This window comes from Hoplias malabaricus, chromosome 10 (genome assembly GCF_029633855.1).
Source record: "Hoplias malabaricus isolate fHopMal1 chromosome 10, fHopMal1.hap1, whole genome shotgun sequence".
In the NCBI taxonomy this organism is placed as follows: Eukaryota; Metazoa; Chordata; class Actinopteri; order Characiformes; family Erythrinidae; genus Hoplias; species Hoplias malabaricus.
The window spans coordinates 38,060,634-38,067,147 of record NC_089809.1 but is presented as its reverse complement, the minus strand read 5'-3'; positions in this window follow the sequence as shown (position 1 = coordinate 38,067,147).

Below are 6,514 nucleotides of genomic sequence, written 5' to 3'. Positions count from 1 at the left end.
TTCATTCACACACACAGCTGTGGACAATTTCACACACTCATGCAGTCACTCACACATGTGGACAATTTCACACATACATCCAGTCACTCACACACTCACATGTGGACAATTTCACACATTCACACCTATGGACAATTTCATACACTCATGCAGTCACTCACACACTCACATATGTGGACAATTTCACATATTCATCCAGTCACTCACACACTCACAGCTGTGGACAATTTCACACATTCACACAGTCACTCACACACTCACAGCTGTGGGCAATTTCACACATTCACACCTATGGACAATTTCATACACTCATCCAGTCACTCACACACTCACAGCTGTGGACAATTTCACACATTCACACAGTCACTCACACACTCACAGCTGTGGAAAATTTCAAACGTTCACACTGTCACGCCTTCGTCCTGTCAGTTTGTTGTCCCCGCCATGTGCTTTATTTGCACATGGCTCCGTTTTGTTTATGTTCGAGTCTCCGCCTTTGTTCCGCCTCCTCGTCCGTGTCATGTGTTACCCGTCCTCGTTATCTGTCCAGGTGTGTCTCGTTTGTCTCTGTATTTAAGCCCTATTGTGTCACGTCCTGTTTGTCGTACATTTTGATTCACATTCTCGTTTGTCATGTTTAGTCAGTCGTGTTTTCAAGTCTGTCCGTCTGTCTCCACAGTTTCTCCTTTCTCGTTTGTTTTGTCGTGTTCTCCGTGAGGTCCTGTCGTTTAGTGTTATTCTCCTTTTCGTTATATTCCAGTTCTCTGTCTTGTTGTTTAGCTTAATATGTCTAGGTTCATCTCTGTTTGTCTTGTTGCCGCTGTTTAATTAAAAGAACCCGTGTTTTAGCGAATGCGTCCGCCTTCCTCAATCCGCCCCTCGCTCCTGACAGAATGTACGACCACCAGGACGCAGCTAGCACGGACTATTACATCAAAGGGTGTGCCGTTCGCCGGACTCCATTCCGCACAGGCCCCAAAGATCCTGTGGGGGAGGCTTTGAAAGCGGCCTCGGAATGGAGTCGCCGGCTCCAGCTCCTGCCTGGCGCTGTTCCGGATCCGATAGCGGAGGTGTCGACTCGGGAATCGAGTCGTTGCGCCAGCGGGAGTCGAAAGAGTCGGCGGAAGAACCGTGCTGGAGTTCCCCCCTCGCTGGAGGATTACCCCCTCAGGTCCGGGGAAATTTTTGGGGGGGCGTTAAGGGTAGGGGCTGTTAGCCTCACCTCCGTACCTCTGAGGCCTGAGGCTAACAGGGGCGCACCTCGAGGTGATCTAATGGGTGCGCCTGTGAAACCCCCTAAACCCTTTACAGCTCCAGCGCGAGCCCGGCGAGCAGCACAAACCCCTGTCCTCGAGAGCGCGGCGCGCGGCTCTCCTGTCTTCGTGAGCGCGACGCGCGCCTCTCCTGCCTCCGTGGACGTCGTCGCAGGTCCCCCTGCCTCCGTGGACGACGTCGCAGGTTCCCCTGCCTCCGAGGACGACGTCGCTGCAGGTTCCCCTGCCTCCGAGGACGACGTCGCTGCAGGTTCCCCTGCCTCCGAGGACGACGTCGCTGCAGGTTCCCCTGCCTCCGAGGACGACGTCGCTGCAGGTTCCCCTGCCTCCGAGGACGACGTCGCTGCAGGTTCCCCTGCCTCCGAGGAGGAAGTCGCAGGTTCTCCTGTCCCGTTGACGGCGGCACCCGCCGCTCCAGTCCCCGTGAAGGCGGCACCCGCCGCTCCAGTGTCCGTGAAGGCGGCACCCGCCGCTCCAGTGTCCGTGAAGGCGGCACCCGCCGCTCCAGTGTCCGTGAAGGCGGCACCCGCCGCTCCAGTGTCCGTGAAGGCGGCACCCGCCGCTCCAGTGTCCGTGAAGGCGGCACCCGCCGCTCCAGTGTCCGTGAAGGCGGCACCCGCCGCTCCAGTGTCCGTGATGGCGGCACCCGCCGCTCCAGTGTCCGTGATGGCGGCACCCGCCGCTCCAGTGTCCGTGATGGCGGCACCCGCCGCTCCAGTGTCCGTGATGGCGGCACCCGCCGCTCCAGTGTCCGTGATGGCGGCACCCGCCGCTCCTGTCCCGGTGATGGCGGCACCCGCCGCTCCAGTGTCCGTGACGGCGGCACCCGCCGCTCCAGTGTCCGTGACGGCGGCACCCGCCGCTCCTGTCCCCGTGACTATGGCGGCTCCCGCCGCTCCTGTCCCCGTGACTATGGCGGCTCCCGCCGCTCCTGTCCCCGTGACTATGGCGGCTCCCGCCGCTCCTGTCCCCGTGACTATGGCGGCTCCCGCCGCTCCTGTCCCCGTGACTATGGCGGCTCCCGCCGCTCCTGTCCCCGTGACTATGGCGGCACCCGCCGCTCCAGTCCCCGTGATGGCGGCACCCGCCGCTCCAGTCCCCGTGATGGCGGCACCCGCCGCTCCAGTCCCCGTGATGGCGGCACCCGCCGCTCCAGTGTCTGTGATGGCGGTACCCGCCGCTCCTGTCCCCGTGACTATGGCGGCTCCCGCCGCTCCTGTCCCCGTGACTATGGCGGCTCCCGCCGCTCCTGTCCCCGTGACTATGGCGGCTCCCGCCGCTCCTGTCCCCGTGACTGTGGCTACGGCCTCTCCTGTCCCCGTGACTGTGGCTACGGCCTCTCCTGTCCCCGTGACTGTGGCTACGGCCTCTCCTGTACCCGTGACTGTGGCTACGGCCTCTCCTGTACCCGTGACTGTGGCTACGGCCTCTCCTGTACCCGTGACTGTGGCTACGGCCTCTCCTGTACCCGTGACTGTGGCTACGGCCGCTCCTGTCCCCGTGACTGTGGCTACGGCCTCCCCTGTCCATGTCCGTAGGTCGGCCCGAAGGACTTCAGGGCCGATCCCCAGAACTGTGCCCAGGCTGGTTCCTCAGACTGCCACACAGACATTAGCCAGTCCTGGGCACCCCCCTGTTACTTTGGTTCCATTGTCTGTCCCTGTCATGATTCCCGTTTCTGTCCTTGTCCCAGTACCCGTGTCAGCCTTTGTCTCTGTCCCTGTACCTGTTACTGTATTCATGTCTGTCCCCGTAAACGTCTTGGTCCCTGTTCCCCTACCAAGTCCAGTCCAGTCTCCTGTCTTGTCTCATGTCCAGTCCCCTGTTAGTCCTGTCCAGTCCCCGTTTCAACCCTCTGTCTTGTCTCATGTCCAGTCCCCTGTCAGCCCTGTCCAGTCTCTGTTTCAACCCTCTGTCTTGTCTCACGTCCAGTTCCCGTATCCGTCCAATGTCCAGTCACCTGTCTTGTCTCCGGTCCAGTTTCCCTTTCAATCCCCTGTCCAGTCTCCAGTCCCGTCTCCGGTTCAGTCTAGTGTCATGTCACCTGTCCTGCCTTCTGTCCAGTCACGTACCCCTGTCCAGTCTAACGTTCCTATCCTGTCCAGTGTCTTGTCACCAGTCTCTGCTCCTGTCCAGTCCCAGCACCAAGTTCTATCATCTGTCCCGTCTTCTGTCATGTCCAATGTAAAAAACCCTGTCAAGTCCCATGTGTCCACTCCTGTCCTGTCCAGTCCGTTCTCGTCTCTTGCTGCCCCCCTTTGTCAGTCTCCTGTCATGTCCCATGTCCCGTCTAGTATATTCGGTCCTGTCGTGTCCCCAGCTCCTGTGTCTGTTCCCGTCCTGTCCTGAGTCCTGTCACCCGTTGGTTTGTTGTCCTGTCTTGTTTTCCGTGCCCTCTCCTGTGCCAGCTCCTGGGGGGTTTAGGAGTACGCGCCCAGGAGTTGCGCGTTCTTGGGGGGGGCATCTGTCACGCCTTCGTCCTGTCAGTTTGTTGTCCCCGCCATGTGCTTTATTTGCACATGGCTCCGTTTTGTTTATGTTCGAGTCTCCGCCTTTGTTCCGCCTCCTCGTCCGTGTCATGTGTTACCCGTCCTCGTTATCTGTCCAGGTGTGTCTCGTTTGTCTCTGTATTTAAGCCCTATTGTGTCACGTCCTGTTTGTCGTACATTTTGATTCACATTCTCGTTTGTCATGTTTAGTCAGTCGTGTTTTCAAGTCTGTCCGTCTGTCTCCACAGTTTCTCCTTTCTCGTTTGTTTTGTCGTGTTCTCCGTGAGGTCCTGTCGTTTAGTGTTATTCTCCTTTTCGTTATATTCCAGTTCTCTGTCTTGTTGTTTAGCTTAATATGTCTAGGTTCATCTCTGTTTGTCTTGTTGCCGCTGTTTAATTAAAAGAACCCGTGTTTTAGCGAATGCGTCCGCCTTCCTCAATCCGCCCCTCGCTCCTGACACACACAGTCACAGTCACCACAAATGTATATATAAGACGTTTATGTGTTCAGTCGCTGTGTGAACACTGCATACGTTTTTAGGTCATGAGATATTGAGCCAGACACTGAGCTATCAGTGGACATTGCGTCTGGGGTTAAGAGCATCGAGGAAACGCTGAGCCCTGTACCAGATAACACTATCCCCGTTTACGACCCACAAGCTCAAACTCGCCATGTGCCACGTCTAAGAGACTGAAGTACAGAGGAGTTTTTGACTCTGGTCTGGACTTGTATCAATTGGAAGGCATTTGGCTGAGCACCTCGGCAAAGACCTGGACTCCACTGAAAGGGAGTTGATCTGCGAGCGCTTCTGAGTGGCCACCTGTTTCTCGGCTCGCTGAGGTTTGGCAGCGTTTTGATAAACACAGCTCATTGTGTTTTAACAGAGACCACTCAGAGACCAAATTCATTTACTAAAAACGAGGTCATCAGCCCTGACATCTGCACAGAGTAAACCATCTTTAGCACCTGCTTTGAAGTAATATCGGCCTCTTAGGGGACGCTTCTTGACTAGGCTGGTAGAGTAATTGCAGCAAATTGGTCCATGTGCTTAAATTGCAGCCGATTTGAGGATAATCACCCCCAAGATGTGGGAGGAATTAGCAGATGCAGCTCTACACTTCCATTTCTGCAATATCCGTTGCATACAAAAATGGCTAAATGGTATAGCCTGTATGGCCAGACATCTGGTCACCTTTCTTCTGAAATCGAAAGTATTAAATTAGGGCAAATCCTATTTCACTTCTTGCCCCTACTTCTTTATTTTGAATAGGGGTAGGGCTCTAAGTTCTTCTCCAATCAGAAGATTTTAGGCTACTTCACCACGCCCCCTTCTCACTCAAGCGAACCAATCGGAGTAGGGGAGGGCGGGACTAGTTTGTGAACGAAACTTCTCGAAGTTCTATGTAAGCTCTAGAAAAACAACATCCCGGACGTTTGTGAAATTTCGCCCGGACATTTTTTTAAGTCTAAAAAAGAGGACATGTCCGGGTAAAAGAGGACGTCTGGTCACTCTAGGATAGAGGGTTAGGGCAAAGTGTAGGGCTATATGACCCTTCAAACTGAGGTTTTTCAGAGGCACACTTTAAACAGAGGGTTGTGAATGTCTTGTGCATCACTGGTAAACAAAAATGTCATTATTTCCTCTTTAAAACTATTTTAATGTAGTTTTAATGATAAGTTACAAGCATAAAACATCACTAGTACTACACTTACGCCTCTGTCGTTAGCTAGTCAATTTCCAGTTCCACCTTAAATAGTGAAGCAACTACTATCTGGCCCCTGATGCTAAACCATTTAAGGTGGAGCTGAAAGTTTCTGCCAAAGAAGCTGTATTCAGCTTCATAAAACAGAATAGACTGTGTCCACTCACTGTCCGATGTGTTAGACACACCCACCTCATCTGTTCACCTTGTGTGTGTAAAGTCAGAGACAGTAGCTCATCTGTTGCAGCACAGTTTATGTTGGTCGTCCTCTAGTTCTTCATCAGTGGACACAGGAATCTGGTGGTAATGGACTGAAGGGTTTAAAAACTCCAGCGGCACTGCTGTCTCTGATCCACTCATACTAGCACAGCACACACTAACATACCACCATCATATCTGTGTCACTACAGCGCTGAGAAAGATCCTCCACCCAAATCATACCTGCTCTCTGTTTTTGTCCTGAATACTAGAGCAGGGTGATGGGGCTAAGAAAGTATGCAGAGCTACAGTCTATAATTGTACAACTACCAATTTCTCCTTGAGTGAGTGTAGATACAAAAACGTGGTCGTAATGTTATGGCTATTATTAACATGTCCACAATAGGGGGACCTTAAAATGGCTGAATTCCTGTCTCCAAACTGTGGACACATTTGTAAAAGACTTTGTTTTAATCGTAACCATTAAATTATGCAGATTTTAATCCCACTCAGCCTTAGATCTCTGAAGTTAGAGCCAGTTAATTGGATTGAACAAAACAACTGATAACACAAAGCACATAACTGCCTTTCATATTGAGAGCACTGTTCTATTCAACTCAACTTTCTTTCATCCCTCTATCATCTCAGACACCCATTAGTTTCACTTCTTTTTAAATATTCAAAGTACAATCCCCACATCTGTAATAAAGAGTTAGATTGTGACCAAACAGAAAGATTTAGCTCCAGATCGATAGCGCATAACTGCACTTCATACTGAAAACACTTTTTTATCTAACCATGCTATTCTTTCTTTCATCCCTCAGTCCTTCCACTCAAACCCATTCGTTA